This window comes from Otolemur garnettii, unplaced genomic scaffold (genome assembly GCF_000181295.1).
Source record: "Otolemur garnettii isolate 467f Iridium unplaced genomic scaffold, OtoGar3 scaffold00015, whole genome shotgun sequence".
NCBI classification, from domain to species: domain Eukaryota; kingdom Metazoa; phylum Chordata; class Mammalia; order Primates; family Galagidae; genus Otolemur; species Otolemur garnettii.
In genome coordinates this window covers 2,920,822-2,936,688 of record NW_003852410.1, presented here as the reverse complement: position 1 = coordinate 2,936,688, position 15,867 = coordinate 2,920,822, and positions in this window count along the sequence as shown.

Sequence of the window (15,867 nt, the reverse complement as noted above, 5' to 3'; positions counted from 1 at the left end):
TATATAATATGCTTTGGATCCCTGGCAGGGGGCGTCCTCTATTCCTTAGCTCCCTATCATGCCAGATAACCTTAATAACCACCTAAACTGTGGTGTTCTGGGTGCCATTGCTGCTCAATCTAGTTAGGCAGCTTTGATTCTGTGATTCTTAATTGTTTCATTTCCTGCAAAGATTAAGAGTCCCAATTATTGCCATCTTAATGAATCAAAATAATGTATTCTCTCTCTCCAGCAGTGAGGGTTAGAATAATTTAGAATCATATAATATTATGAGCAGTTTGGAGATTATTTCACTCAATTTGTTTATTCCTGCAGAATTAAAGGCAGGATCTCTCAGGAAGATAATAAACTCAGTATTTAGTGATGTGTCTTTTTCTGTCTCAGAGGCCACACACCAAGGATGCGAGCCAGACTTGGAGACAGTCAGGATCCGAGATCTTTCCTCCGTGATCAGGAAGGTGGTTCTCAGTCAATCACGGACAAAATGAAAAAGCAATAAAAGGAACGTCAAAGGCTATCAGTAAAAGTAAATTTAAACATTTAACTTTCTGTAAAAGTCATCTGAGTAGAGTCAATAAAATACAATGTCAGCAGAGTAAAGATCACTCGTTTTAATCTGAATTTCAGGCCCTCAAAGATAGTTAATTGGTAATATTTAATATACAATGTAAAATCACTTTTAAATTGCTAGTAGGTTCAAATAATTTGAAATCCATTAGAAGAGACACTAAACAGAGGGAATATTGGAAAAATAATTTGCCAATATAGGAAAAGTATTGCCATAGACGAAGAGAAGTAGCCATTTTTCCTTGATATATTCTGTTTATGGAAGCGGGAGGGTGATGCCAAGAGTAATCGTCTCATAGGAATAAAATCCCAGTGTCATTGAGAACCTGAGTTACTTCTAGGGATAACAGATGGAAGTCCCAGATGAGGGGTTTACCCCAGAATAATTCGCTGGAGGGCTTAACTTTATGGGAAACCCAGAGAGAATCTTGAAGACCTTTAGGAAAAAGAAAAACACACACACACAATAGGAAGTCCCCTCCTGCTTGATGCCAACCTGTCTAGATCCAGCAGCAAGCGGGGTCAGTTGAGTCGGTCAGAGCAGGTGGTGTTTGTACCTGATGTTTCCTCCCCTTGAGACCATGCTCAAAATAGTGAGTCAAAATATGCCACATGTGGCATTTTAAGCTACTGAGAACAAAACATGGAAAGGTGCAGAGACACAGATGGCTGCATCAGAGGCTTCCTCAAAAATCACATCTGTGGGGTCTCCTGATGATGTGTACTCAGAGTGGACAGCACGGAACCTTGAAAGGGTTGGGCAAAGACCACATTCGAGTTACCAATCTGGGTTCATGTGGCTTGTTCACCATCACAGGCAGCATTTCTCTCCCGTACTCCTGACTTTATTTGGTAGATGTTGACTGTGCACCCCATCAAGTAAAAACAAGACCCAGCCCGCATCCCCACTGACTCAGGGTCTAGCTGACGTGGTCTTGAACACAGAAGGCAGCAAATGCCAAAATCTCTGAGAATGGGGAAAAGTCATCTTTTGAAAAAGTATATTGCAACATGATAAAATATTCTTACATCTGTGAGAGGCAAAAACCATTCTTGTTTCAGAAACACAAACTAAGGGCGATTGTACTTGAGGTTACACAGAAAGCTGCACTAACCCTCTGGTAGGGGCTGAGGGAGAAGCTGTTTTACAAAGACAGAGGCGGCTTCTCTGAGGAAGTGGCATCTAAGATGATGTATAAAACATGAGAAAGCATCTGTCAGGTGATTATGATGACATACGACGTTACATAGAATTTCCACAGTATCTAAGGTCGCATTGGCCAACCCCCAGGAAGACTTTGCATCTTATGTTCAACACCCTTCACCTTCACTTTAGCCGTCTTTTGTTCTCTTATATCCCCTTAGGTTAAGGTGTCCCTGCACCTGAGGGGGTACCTGTCCTGATAAATGTTGGAGATTGATGTATTCATTGACCAAGAGTTTTTGCATTTCTTAACACCACAGAAAAGTGAACACGGTGTATATACAGGCGTACACAGAAAGGGGGGGTTGGCATCTGCACACATGCTTGTCTGCATGTAATATCTGTGGAGTGCACAAAGATACTGACGATCACAGTTGATTCTGGGGAAGAAAATGGGAGATCTACAGTGAGAGGGAGACCTTGTCTCATTCTTTGCTCATTTATAATGCATTATTGTCGGCTGTTGTTTGCTTGCTAAGCATGTACGTGTATTACTTTTCCATTTTAAATTTAAAAAGAAAAGAAAAGTCTACCAAAAGAAGACAATCCCCATAACTGCCACCACCCCCCCCCCAAAAAAAAACTCTACAAAGGTTGGATTTTTTTAAATGTGGCATAGGGAGGAACAGAAATATTAAGAGCTAGGAAGCTTTTCAGGGAGAGCTCCCTGCTCCTCTTGTCTGTTCGGAATCACACAGCCTGGCCCAGGGCCAGCAAGGGGCCTTTTCTATGCTAGTGTTAAGTTCATATAAGATGCTATCTTAAACTGCATGGGTTGCTGTAGAGAAATACCATAGGCTGGTGGCTTAAACAACCAAAATTTATTTTCCCTCAGCTCTGGAAGCTAGAAGTTCAAGGTCAAGGTGCCGCCATGCTTGGTTTCTGGTGAGGGCCTTGTTCCTGCCTTCTTGCTGTGTCCTCACCTGGATTGGGAGACGGAGAGAGAGAGACTGAGCACATGAGCTCTTCTCATAATGACACTGATTCCACTTTGAAGGCTCCAACCCTCATGACTTCAATGCGAACCTAATTTTCTCTCAAAGACCCCATCTCCAAACACCATCACCTTGGGGATTAAGGTTTCAATATTTGAATTTGGGGAACACACAATTCAACCCATGGCAGATGAATACACGTTAAGATGCATTTCTCATTTTAAGAAGTCCAGATACATATTTGATCCCACTGAGCACCCCTGCGCCTCTCTCGCTCAGAGGTCAGGCTCTTACAGAACACTCTGTGGTTTTATGCTGAATCTTTATAGCAAAAACAAGTGCAGATTGAAGGTTGAGTATGGTACGTAGGAGGAGAAAACACCTTTGTCCTCCGTCCCCTGGAAGACGCAGTGTAGAAGCAAAGCGAGCTCGTTGAGAAAGTCCAAACAGGGTAGTAAGGAAAGCCTTGTCGCCTCCTGCTTTCATTTCCCCCTATAACAAAGGGTAGAAAACTACCCTATAAAACTAAGTAAGATGCCATCTGTGCTGTCGCTTCTGGAAATTGCTTAATTGATAGTACACTGGGAAGCAAAGTAAAGTGCGCTTCTAATTCACTCAGCTCAGTCCCACCGCAGGAGTGACTCTCAAAGACACAGGGAGTGTGGATCGCACCTCATCTGGAAGTTTCAACTCTTCCTGCTTCAGATTTGATTACCTAACATTTGAAATATCTCACTGCAGTTATGAGCCAATCTAGGGAACAGGAGGCCTTGGTTACAACCTGCCTTGAAAATCGTTGCTGCCGTGGAGTCGTTCTATTCCTAGCCGCGCTCGCAGACAGAACACTGGAGGTCACCGCAGATGGATTTCTTCTCCGATTTTCCCTTAACACGGTTTTCATAGCTCCAGAAAGGTCCACTGTGTAAGAAAGGCAGCTCGGGTTTTCTGAGAATGGAAGGCAAAGTTACATGCAAAGAGGAATTAACAGGATGGCAACCATCAAGGAAGCTTGTTTTATTGCGACTTATTCTTAAATTCCATTGAAACCCACAGGCCTGAGATCAATATTTCATCAGCCGTGGCCATCTCGACCCGTGGTGAATCAACTGGCAAAGTGCCAACTGCCTATACAGTCTAAAGCTGTTGACCCAGAAGGGTGCCTGCTGCAGGCTCGGCTGTGTTCCCTTCTGCTACCCTGGCCCTTCCCGATAACCCACAAGTGTGGCGGCCAAGAAAATCTCTTATCAGTTCATTACCCGGCAGGTGGAGAATTCTATAACTGCACAATTGGTGTTTCCAATTATGCACCAAGTCATTCAAACCAAGTTCTGAGACCCTTAGAATTCCAAGGTTCTTCAATTAATTCTGTCTGCAAAGTACTTACTTCTTTCTGTGGCTGCACTAACAAGAAATCGAATGGTTGATTCTTGATTTAGAAGGTTCATCTCAAGGGTTTTAAATCTTTAGCTGCAGGAAGAGGTGATGTATTTTTCTCCTCTCCCCTGTGCCTGTCTCTCATGCTCTCCCATGGGGCATACCATGGTATAAATTATTCAAAAAAGTATAAAATGAGAAAGTAAAAAAAAAAAAAATTTCAGTGTTAGATACAGTAACCCAAGTTTGCAGGACCGGAATAGCTAATAAATGCTGAATGAGTAGATTTTAAGTGTTCTTACTACCAAAAAAAGATAAGCATGTAAGGTAATTCATATGCATATAAACAGCTTGATTCAGCCCTTTCATAATGTCTACATACATCAAAACATCATGGTGTACACCACAAACACACAGAAATTTTACTTGTCAATTAAAAAATGCTCCAAGGCCTATGTAGCACTTGCTACTTAAATCTACTGATTTCATCCTCCCAGCAACCTAGGAAGAGCGTGCATTTTCACAGATGAGGAAACTGAGGCACAGAGAAATGAAAGTAACTTGTCCAACATAAAAAACCTGGGGCTAACCTAATAACAACCTAAGGAAAGGGGGAAGGGGGAGGGAGGGGGGGGGAATGGGTGGAGGAAGGGGGATTCGAGGGTTCACTTCTGTGGTTTATCTTACAAGGGTACAAGTGAATCTTTCTATGAGTAGAATATGAACGTTTTAACACAATAACTAAGAAAATGACATGAAGGCTATGTTAACCAGTTTGATGGAAGTGTTTTGGATTGTGTGTGAAAACACCACACTGTACCCCAGAAGTGCATTAATGTACACAGTTACCATTCAATAAAAAATAAAAATAAATAAAAAAATAAAAAAATAAAAAGCCTGGGGCATATATGCCCCAAGGTCTCTGATTAATTTTAACCCAATCACTAGCCTGAATTTCTGAAGTGTTTTGTGTGTGTGTGTGTTGGTGAACAGAAGATAATATCCTCTTGACAAACAACTTTAAAAAATCAAAACATGATATCCCTGAAATTCTCAGTATTCTTATGAATGTATAATACAGACACTCTGAATTTTACACAAGTCAGCCCAGTAACCTGGTCCCCACAGATCAAGAGAACAAATGCCGGTGGTTGGAAGGAAGGAAGGAAGGAAGGAAGAAAGAAAGAAAGGAAGGAGGAATGGAGGGAGGGAAGGTAAAAGAAAAAAAGAAGGAAGATTCCCAGTGCTGTTTCCCTACTCCTGTAGTCTCTAGAAAGCTCCTCCCAGGCCCATGGCTACTTGTGAGAAAAACAGTCTTCTCACTAGTTTAAAAATTGCCCTAGAGACTCTCCTCTCAGCCCCAGGAAACTGGTGTCCACCTGACTCATGTACTTCCCATCTGGCAGTTAACTTCCTCCAAGGTCCACTGTCTACCCCACCCACTCCTGTCTGGCTCCAGCTCTCCCCAAGGGCCAGCAAACAGCTCAATATGTGTGTGGTGGACCTCCAGGCCTTCAGGTGGGTTGAGATGACTACACACCATGCCAATAAGTATATCACTCTCACCTACTCTGGGAGAAAATTCTCTTCCTACTGTTTCTCCCTCCTCCAATAAGAGGAACCTTAAACTGGAATGCACGTGGACAGGCACCTGCAGGAAGTGGGCAATGTGGTAAAAATAAGCAGTTGAATTAAATCAAGGCACTTGGGCATATCAAGGTCTACCTTGGCACTAACCGGCTGTGTGACTTGAGTAAGTGTCTTCTCGCCTATGAAAAGAGAGGCCACTGGACTAAACAGGGGTAACAAATCCCTGGCATGTTCCTCGCTATGGCCCATTTCCAGGCCCAAGGCAGGCATCACTAATCAATCACATTCAACTGAGCCAAAATTAAATGTCGTAATTCTTCTTAATAGACAGGCACTGTCAATAGACCAGCAGGACTGGCACACCGGGTTATACTTCTTTACTACCTTAAAGATGATAATCCCTAAGATCTTCCTCATTAATCAATTTGCTCCATATTGCATGGAAGCCAATTGCAACTGGTTTGTGGTTTTTTGTTGTTGCTGTTTTTATCACAGCATATTTCTCTTCTCATCATCTGGCACTCTCCTCATTTATCACACCACCTCAGAAGCTATCAAATAAATTTGCCTGTACAAATTTGCCTATACTCTCTGGCAATGCTCTCCCATTGCTCTCTGGGAGAGCTGTACTCTGTCAGGATCAGAGAATGTGAAATGTGTTAATCGGTTCATTTGTTCATTCATTCATTCATTTGAATTCACTCATTGTATTTTATTGTTTTGAGCAGCAGCCACATGCCAGGCCCAGCCAGATGCTCTCTTGCGGATAACTCTCCTATTTGTTGGGGAGTCCACATTCTAGTTTGGTTCTGTGATTTTTCAATCAGGGCCCTTTTCTCTAACAGAAGCCACTGCACTGCTTGTGTCTCGCTGGTTATCTCCTGTGCTTTCCTTTTAAACTGCTCACTCTCCTGGGAAGTTCTTCAGGAGCAGATGCAGAAGTGTTAGAAGGGGAGCTAACGTCCAGTTTTGCTGCCTTGCAAATTCTCTCTGTGATAAAGCACCTTAGCTGTAATGCAAACTGGCTGCCCACCTCACTTCCCAAAATGAAAGTTCATAATTCAATGTTGGGACCAAATAATGATGACAATTAAAGAAACTGCTCAGGGGAGGCCCAACCATTTCTCTCAAATATCTAAAGGGAACTCAGGGGATAGAATGTTGAGGTGGCTCCAAGCCTATCAGCCTATTACGATGGTAAAACATCAGTTAGTATCAGAGGATGGTATAATAGTATACATATAGTATATCATGCATTTAACATTAATTGCATCTATCATGTCTAAGAGATCTTGGATCAATGCAAAGAGCCTTGGGATAGTCAGAGCAGCTAGTAGAGAGGGCAGACCACGATCCCTCCCAAGGAGTAAAAGATTCTCAGTCTGGGGAGGTAATCAAGCAAGACTGTAAGCAGAAAAAAGCAGAGGGTGTGTGCTGGTCTTGTTCATCTCTGTAACAGGAGTGCCAGACACATAAAAGCAACTCAATAAATATTTCTAAAAGATGTTAGGAAGGAATGTGTTGAGGAAAAGGCAAGGAGTGGAGAGGAAAACCAAGGCAGAATGATTCTCAGTCCTTCTTTTAGCTGAGATCCTATGAGTCTAAGAAGAAAGAGAAGTTTATGAAAATTTCACCCAAGGCTTCTCAGCAAGGATCCGAGTGACTTTTAAATGAACGAGCTCCCCCTACTGGACATAAACCTTTTCATCCACCGGAATGTTGCCATTTCAACTGCTCTTGGAGCTGGGGGTAGTGGAGACACTTCTCATACCATACCAACCCTTCCTGAATCCTGAAGAAGCCGCTGTTCACTCTGTTGCACCTTGGTCTGAAGAATCAACTGTGGCAAAATGACTTTGCCATAAGCAGTGAAAACACAATTGGTCGGAACCCTCCAGTCTAGCTTTTATTGCTACCAATTTCCTCCCTGTGGAACGTGTGCCATTTAGGATTGAGTGAAATGGTGCAGCCTGGCAAATGGCAATGGCTCAACATCTGTTTTTGTTGTGTTACAATTTGGAGAAGACTAGTAGAAATGTAGTTGTTCCCATTATGCAACCATTATGACCCAGGGCTAGAAATATGTCAATTCACCATGAGTGGTGAATCAATCAAAGATGACAGTGTCCACTTTACAGGTTTTTCTTTTTTTAATGAGGAATAAATGCAATACACATTTATGTCTGGATTATATTAGGTGCTCAATAAATGTCAGTTTTATTGACATTTATTGTCAATAAAATGTCAATAAATTTGGAGAGGAAAGCCACATCCCATCCCACCATATGTAGCCAGTCTATTCACCAATCTGTATTGACCACCTATTGTGTATCAGGCCTCAAGTAAACACAGATACATTTTAAGAAGGAAAGTACAGAATCTTATGAAAGCATATGGCAAGGACTTACACTGTGTGTGGATTGGGATATGAGGGGATGGTCCACAAATCTTCCAAGAAGAACCAATTTCAGAGCTGATGCCTAGATCTGGGTGAAGGATTAAGAGGAGTTCACCAGGAACAGGTGAGGTGCTCACTATTTATAAAAATTGAATAACAAGACACATAACTCATGATTTCTATTGTAGTTTATTTAATGCTGAATAGCCCATGGATGCCCGTGGGGCAGGTACCACAACTTGCACACCAGGGAGCCCCCTAGACCAAGTCATTTAAGTAGAGCACACCAGGTTATTTCAGGTTCACACTGAATTAAGGAATTATACTAGAAAGCTGTGTTGGCTATATTTTCAGCTATATGACCTTTGCCCTGGAAGTAATTGGAATGTTAATTGCGTTTAACATTTAATCTCCAAATGTGGCTCACAGCGATATTCAAGACAGCTTTCTTACAGACCCCTTCTAACCCATTTTGGGAGGTTAATGTATGGAGAGCCAGGGCAGGAGGGAGCTCAGGATGATAACTGTTGACCTATGTATCAAAGGTAGAGATAATACCTGCTCTGGGTAAGATGAGAGGGTAATGGAAAACGGACATTTATTGAGCCCCTAATATAATCCAGACATAAATGTGTGCTATTGCTTTTGTTCCTCATTTAAAAAAGAAAACAACTGTAAAATGGACACTGTTATCTTTGATTGATTCACCACTCCTGGCGAAATGACATATTTCCAGCCCTGGGTCATAATGGTTGCATAATGGGAACAACTACATTTCTACCAGTCTTCTCCAAATTGTAAGACAACAAAAACAGGTGCTGAGAGCCATTACATTGTACCAGGCTGCACCATTTCACTTAATCCTAAGTGGCACAATTATTTCCAGCTGTGTTACTGGGACACTGAAAGATTCTGTGTTGTACCCACAGACACACAGCTGCTGAGTGGAGGACACAGGACAGGTCATCCACACCCGTCTGACCCTTGGCCACAGGTTTCACAGCAGCCCAGCCCATCCAGAAAGGCAGGTCTCGCCAGATTCAAGAAGCTTGGATCACAGGGGAAATCATTAATAGGTAATCACAACTCCATCTGGTGGCCCATGCTGAGCACCCATTAGAAAAAAGAAAAAGGCACCATTTTGCTCAGGTAAGAAGGAACTAAGTGAGTTTCATTCTCCTAGCAACACAACTATAAAAACTCTAATGATTGAATTCAAACTTTTGGTCTGTGTGAAAAGGATGCTCCACCTTGCTGTAACTTAACACATAGACTCGCCATTGCTTACACCCCCCAAAAGGTTATGCTGAATCAGAACTTGGCTAGGAAGAATCCAGGCAGGAAGTTTAAAACAAAAGATCAGGCAGATGAGAACAAGAGTGGAATCTCAGCTGTGGGAAGCTCTTAACCCTCTTTTCCTCTAACCTAACCCAGAAGGTCACATCATCCCTACAAATTCAGCTCAAGTCTTCTCCCCACTACCCACGTTTGTTCCACCTTCTGGGACTTGAGTGTGTGTACTCCTTTCCTTGGGGACTGTGGTATGGTCATCAGGGGCAGGGACTCGAGCTTTACCATCCCCAGAGCTCAGCCTAGGATCTCACCCAGGAACTGTCCCAAAGTTAGCAGCTGTGAAAGTCAAGCTGCCGTAATAAAGCCCCAGAGACTGGGCAACTTAAACAACAGACCTTTATTTTTCCACAGTTCTGGAGGAAGGAAGTCCAAGATCAAGATGTTGGCAGCGCTGGTTTCCAGTAAGACCCCTTTTCTTTCTCGGAGACCACTATCTCTTCACTGTGTCTTTACATGGCCTTACTTCACACACAAAGAGCTATCTCTGGGGTCTCTTTCTCCCCTTATAGAGTGTTTTTTAACTTCTTAATTTCACGGCACACTTGCACCTATGCTTAAACTTCCTTGACTCACTTAAATTATATTGATCAAAAAAAAAAAAAATAGAGTAAAGAAAAAGAATATACTTACTGTGCTTGCAATTCTTTTAAAAATAATTTAATTAATGTATTTAAAATTTTTCACAGCACATCTAAAGTCCTCTCAGGGCACACCAGTGTGCTGCAGCACACCACTTGAAAAACAGTGCCTTAGAAGGACACCAGTCCTACCAGATTAAGGCCCCACACTTGTCACCTCACTGAACCCTAATTACCTTCTTAAAAGCATTATCTCTAAATTAAATACAGGTACAGGGATTTGGGATTCAACATAGGAATTGAGGAGGAGAGGGCGATTTGGTCCACCACAGCTACTACCATTATTTTCACCATCATTTTACTCTTGGCTGCATTTCCAGCACGAGCATAGCCCTCAACACAGGGTAGAGGTTCTATTGAGTATTTACTGAATTGAAATTATAATAGAACCACTATAGTTTGACCACTTCCCAACACTGCCCACCTCCTTGAGCAGACCTAATTTTCATAGACCAGACGTGCACCCTGTGTGGGTATTAGTACAGTAGGCCTAGTTCCTTACATTGACCACCACTGTATGTTACAGTCCCTTGGGCGGTCAGCTTACAGAGGCTCTACCGTATATTGAATCTTATTCCCTTGCACTCACCAGCTAGCAGTTAGTACAACCACCAGTGAGCCACACGGGAAAAAAAAAATAATAATAATAACAGAAAAACCCCACAGCCACAGAGCACAGAGCTGCAGTGAAAATTCCTGAGTCTGGAAGGAGATAATCATCCACTCATTTAAGCTGAAGATGTTTATGGACAAGGCAGAAAGCAAAAATAAAGATTTGTCAAAAAAAGGTGAAAAAACTGAGTGTGAATGAATGAATGAATTAATCAATCAAGTTGTGCTGGGGGACAGAGTTGTGCTCTGTGCTGGGAGTTGCTGGTATTTTGCTGGCCATAGGCCATACAAGCTGAAACACAGTAGTTTTGCTCCTTGCCTGGATCACCAGATGTGCCATTTGGGAATTATAAATCATAAAAATCAGCTCTCACTCTTATAATCACAAAGGCTTTTCATGTAGATATAGGCATTTACAAAATAATCAGGACAATAGACATTAATTGCAATTAGGCATTGATTGTAGTGCCAATATTATGTACATACCTTATAACATAAGTATCACTTTTCATACACAACTTCTATTATAATTCATCCAGTTGCTGTAGGCAAAAAGATAAATTCGTGCTCCTAGAATTAACTAGATTCATTCTCTTTTTCTAATTCAAATAGTTACTTGCTTGTCAGAGGGTATTGTGTAGTCTGGCAAAGAGCCATTTCAAGGAAAGTTTTTCTTTTGTTTTTTTCTTTTTTAGAAACAAGGTCTCCCTCTGATGCCCAAGTTTAAGTGTAGTGGCCAGATCATACCTTATTGGAACCCAGAACTGAGCTCAGGTGATCCTCCCACTTCAGCCTTCCAAGTAGCTGGGACCATAGGTTACCACCAAACCTCTCCAATTTTTACTTTTTGGAGATGAGATCTCACTCTATTGCCCAGGCTGGTCTTAAACAAAATCCTAGTCTCAAGCAATCCTTCCAATCAGTCTTCTACAATGCAAGGATTATATCACAGGCCACTGCACCCATGCTAGGCTCTTTGGGATCAGATTACATGGATTCAAATTCCTATAGTGCCACTCATGATCTGGCTATCCTTAGGGGAAATATCTGTCATCTTTGTGCCCCAGCTTCTCATCTGAAAAACAGAGAATGAATAATGCTGAGGAGAAGGTATAACAGCATTTGTGAAAAGAGAGCTTTCCTTGTATTTGAAAGCTGCAATATCCTATCTTACCTATAAAACCTTCACCTGTCCTTCCCAAAGGACATGAGACTGATATGTATGCTATAGTCTTAAAAGAAAATAAAAATCATGAGAAATTCTTTGCACTCAAAGACCACCAGTCTATATAGAAAGTTAAATTTTAAATGTGACTTTCTACTATTGTGAGTCAAAAGATGTACCAATGACATGAGATAATGGCTCAAACCATCACAGTTCACCCACAGGGACCAGTACTTGAATCTTCTCTAGAGTCACCTGGAAGAGAACACAGGCTACTATGGTCTCTGACTGTGAAGAAACTGGGATTGGAAGAGCTGAGCGAGTGACCCAAGGCCACACAGGCATTTAGCAAGAGAGCGAGGGTTTGAACCCAGGGTTACAGGACTCCAAAGCCTCAGGGCTTATATATTATGCTACAATATTGGCCCATCAGATAAACACCACCCTGCCCTCAGGACCTCTGCTTTTCCAAGACAAACCTTAAAATCAATCTGGGTAAACTTGGAAAGAACAGAACAAGAAGCTAAGTACTCGTGGGTTACTTGTAGCAGGTAGCTAAAACCCAAGCAATTCAGCCAATCAGCTGCTGGTAACTACAATGTCAACCAATCATATCACCGCAGCTCAGGATACACCTGCTCCGGCTACATAATGACCAACATCTGGAGCCAGAGGAAAGCAGTTAGCCCCCCCATCCAGATGTGTTGGTGTTCATTAATGTAACATCTTACTAAGTATATGTTGTGTTCAGAGCACTGTATATAGGCTGAGTATCTGGTAGGGAAGGAGTAATTTTTCTTATCTTCTAAATGTGTTGGATGGTAGAAATGGAAACATTGTTTCAATCCTCATAGAAATGGAATGAGTGAAATAAAATGGTAAGGATTATAAAATAAGCCTCTCTAACGAATTTTCATTGAGTTGGTGGGATTTATTATTGAGAGAATGGCAGTTCACATTCATGGAGGACTAATGGCATGTCAAGAGATAAACTGAGTGCTGTATGTATATTACTATCACATTTATTTCCTACATCATTTTCCATCTGAGACTCAGTAGACGGGACCTGGGAGAAGCTGGTCACACAGTAAGGAAATGGTGAAGCTGGATTCATACCCATGACCATCTGACTCCAAAGCCCTAACTCAACTTTTCTGTGTCCTTGTTCCTCAAAGTGTGGGGTAGGTTCAGCAATGTCTCCTTCCAGAAGCTTATTAGAAATGCCTCCTTTCTCAGACCTCCTGAGTGAGAATCTCCACTGAGCCCGGTGATTGCATGCTCCTACCAGGTATGGTTCTGAGACCATGTACTTCATGTCACCTGAGTGGTTGTGAAGAAGGCATTGTCCTGGGCTTATTCCAAAGTTGCTAAGTGAGATTCTCTGGAGATGAGATGCGGAGATATGTATTTTAACCAGTTATTCAGACTAGCCTGATGACACACTGCCATGTTAAAAACCAATGCTATGATATATTCCTTTCTTTAAAGGATAAATGTGACATTCAATGCTTTCTTCCAAAACTAAAAAGTATTTCCTCAAAAGGGAGGATCATACAAACAGTAAAAGTTTCCTTTCAAAAGATGCCAGAAAGATATTCAGTTATTATTGGCTTTGGAGTCCTCGGAAAGCTTTCATGCTTCCTTTTAAAGCAAGCCCATCAATCCCACCCAATTTAGCAAACATTCCTTGACTCAGCCTTAGCAGCAAGGGCGAGGTTCAACTATCAGGGTGGTAATCAGAGACAAAAGTAAACACAACCCAGGGCACAGAATCTTGGGGACACAGTAGAGATGCACTATATTCATAGCAGCTCTCCTAAATTGGAAACCCCTGTACTCTCCCTCATCCAGCTGGCCTCAGCTGCACCAGAGCCATTATCCTGACCAAGGCAGTAGACCACTCACAGCCCAAGTGTGAACTGTGATGCTGCCTAAAGTTAGGCTAGTGGACAAAACCTCCAGGCCAGAATGAGCCCCCAGCATGTGTTTGCATACTAGTCACAATGGCCTAATGTATTCAATTGGATTTTGGATTTAGTTTCCTATTTAGCTGTCCCATAAACTCCTACCTCCTTCATTTTCAGGGTATAACCTCTTTGCTGCTGTCTAACAATCTCCCTGTCAGCTCCCTGAGGTGGGCTAGAGTCTTGATTTTGAGTATTTCTTAATTTCATCGGCACATGCCCAGGACAGTGACACCATGGAACTACAAGACCAATCCTGTATGCTGCCACTTGTAAACCTCACTTACAGCCCAGCCCTGGAGAAAGTCAGCCATGAACAAATTACAGAGATCAATGCAGTGAAGGTGAGGTTTTGAGCCTTGTGGAACTGAGTGCCGGAAGAGCAGAACTCAGTCTGGGAGTTCTGGCAGGCTTTCCTGAGGAAGTGGCACTTCAGTGGACACCTCGAGATCAGCTGAGAAGGGACTAATACCTGCTGCAGGTCCTGAAGACTTGCATCTGCATTTCCAGGGCTTTGTGATGCTAATGACTGCCCAACACACAGGAGGGGGGAATGGGTGGAGGGAGGGAGATTGGAGGGATCACTTCTGAGGTTTATCTTACAAGGATACAAGTGAATCTTTCTAAGAGTAGAATGTGAACATTTTAAAATAATAACTAAGAAAGTGACATGAAGGCTATGTTAACAAGTTTGATGGAAGTGTTTCAGATTGTGTGTGAAAACCCCACACTGTACCCTAGAAGTGCATTAATGTGCATAGTTACCATTCAATAAAAAAAAAAAGAATGAGATTGTCTGCTGTGTTATGGATTGAATATTTGAGTTCCCCTACAAAAATATGAATATGTTGAGACCCTAATTCCACAGATGACTATATTTGGAGATGGGGACCCTAAAAAATAATTAAGGTTAAATGACATTATAAGGATGGCCCCCTAATCTGACAGCATTAGTGTCATTATTAGTGCCTGTAATATTTTGTTATAGCAGCCCTAGAAGACTGATACTTGTGGTATTTTCATATAAATCTTTCATATAAAAGGCACCCTTTATTAGCTTACCATTCTTGTACTAAAAAAGAAAAACTAGATTTCTCTTTTTCCTGACCAGCAACATCCACATAATATTTATTGTAATGGTCAAGTTTCAAATAAGATCGGGGATCGTTCTATAACTTAGTAGAACAAAATCAATTTCCTATGACAAATGTATTTTGTACTTTTAAGCAAACAAAATATCTAAACAATTTATGTTTAAATGGTTATAATAATACTTTAAGTTCTACTTTCTCTCATGAAATCATTAAAATTAAAGACAAAATGCTGTAATTGAGAGAAAAGAAAATGTGCAATTACTCCTTGAAGGTTTTATCACACCTGGTTGTTTATAATATTACAGGGTGAATATTCACCAACCTTTTCTTTCCTTATCTTTAGTGGGAAAGGCAAAAGTTGGCTCAGAAACTTTTGAATTGTACAAAGTCTTTATTTCTTTTGTTTATTTTTTATAATTATAATTTTTTTCTTTTCTGAATATTTATCTTCATTCATTTTTTTTCTCTTTTTTTATTAAATTATAACTATGTACATTAATGCAATTCTGGGGTACATTGTGGTGTTTTCACATACAATTTGAAATATTTTCATCAAACTGGTTAACATAGCCTTCGTGTCATTTTCTTAGTCATTGTGTTAAGACGTTCATATTCTACTCTTAGAAAGATTCACTTGTACCCTTGTAAGATAAACCATAGAAGTGACCCCTCCAATCACCATCCCTCCACCCATTTCCCTCACCACTCTCCCTTCCTCCTCCCCATATTCTTAGGCTGTTATTAGGTTATAGATTTCATATGAAAGCTATAAATTAATTTCATAATAGGGCTGTGTACACTGGATACTTTTTCTTCCATTCCTGTGATACTTTGCTAAGAAGAACACTTTCCAGCTCCATCCACATGAACATAAAGGAGGTAAAGTCTCCATCTTTCTTTATGGCTGCATAGTATTCCATGGTGTACATATACCACAGTTTGTTGATCCATTCGTGGATCGATGGGCACTTGG